Here is a 1,635-nt window from a genome sequence, read left to right on the forward strand (position 1 = left end):
CTCCTTCCACTCCTGCACTTTTCCACCCCACCCCCGGATAGACCAGGTTCAGACGTTTCCACGTTCCTCGCGTGTGCGAGCCTCCCATCTCCCGCACAGAAAGTTGCCCCCCTCCCCCGATTTCCGAAGCCGAGCAGACGTCTCCGCTGACAAATTTCAGAGCTGCGGGCCAGCTACGCCCGCTCGCTTCCACTTTCCACATGCCAATGGCTGTCGATTTTACCATCTATGGGCAAAAAAAACCCGAGACGAGCAGGAAGCCGGGTAAAAACAGCCCGCCGCCGCCTCCTCCTTCCTCTCGGCGGGCTGCGAGTCCCAGAAATACCCCCCCCCCAAACCGCTCAAAGCCTCCTTTGCAAAGCCAGCGAGCTGCTTTTCGGCTCTTTTTTCTTTCTCTCTTTCTCTCTCTCTCTCTCTCTCTCTCTCTTTAAAGCTGCCTGCCTTGCAGGATGAATGGGGAAGGGGAGGGAAAGGGGGGAGAGCCACCAGCCCAGCGGGAGGGAGGGAGGCCCACCTGCGGATCTAAGGAGGCGCCTGGGTCGAATAAGGCTCCCTCTGGGCTTTGGGAAACTGGATTGGGGAGCAAAGTACAGGATTATGGGCTCTGCGGTTCAGCACCGCAGATACCAAGCTGGGGAAGCACGAAAAGGTTCTGCAGAAAGTCGTGCGGGCTTTTTTGTTCTGAGCAAGCATCTTAAGGTTTCAAGCCAGGGTGCGCGCGCGCGCGCGCGTGTGTGGGTGTGTGTGGGTGTGTGTATGCAGGTAGTCCTCGACTTACAGCAGTTCATTTAGTGACCGCTCAAATGACAACGGCACTGGGGGAAAAATGGCTTATGGCCGCTTTTCACACTTTACGGCCGTTGCCGCAGCTCCACGATCAGGGGATCAAAATTCAGACACTTGGCCACTGACTCATATTTACGACAGTTGCAGTGTCCCGGACTCATGTGATCCCCTTTTGTGACCTTCTGACAAACAAAAGTCAGTGGGGGAGCCGGATTCACTTAACAAGCGTGTTACTATCTTAACAACTGCAATGATTCATTTAACAACTCTGGCAAGCAAGGTCGTAAAATGAGGCAAGACTCCCTTAACTGTCTCAGCAACAGAAATCTTGGGCTCAATTGTGGTTGTAAATCGATGACTATTTGAATCCCACTGCTATAATGGTGACAGGCAGAAATTCATCCGGTAATGAAGTGTGGGGTGTGTGCGTATGTGTGCATTTCAACCACACTGCATGCAAAGCGTAGAATTCCTATAACTACGACAGGCAGAAATCCCACCGGGATATGAAGCTTATGCACCGTTTCTACTTCTGCCTGCAGCGGAAACCTCCCCCGCCCCCATCCTCAACTTTCCCGCCTTTGCGCTTCCCCGCGGAGCCGTAGCTGTCCATCTTGCCCAAAGCCCGCCCCGCCAGGGAAGCCACGCCTCCTCCCCGCCCTTCCGTCGAGCCTTCGGCTTCAGAGCCTTTCGCCCAATCCCACCTTTTCTTCTCTTTCCCCACCCTACCCGAACGGCAGAGGCGTGGTTAGGGTAATTTTCCTTTTAAGCCCCGCCCATCTCGCGCGCCTTCTTTACCTTCCCTTCTCTCTCGCTTTCTCCCTCTCTTAGCGTATTTCCGGTAACGCC

The sequence above is a fragment of the Vipera ursinii genome (assembly GCF_947247035.1).
Source record: "Vipera ursinii genome assembly, chromosome: 9".
In the NCBI taxonomy this organism is placed as follows: Eukaryota; Metazoa; Chordata; class Lepidosauria; order Squamata; family Viperidae; genus Vipera; species Vipera ursinii.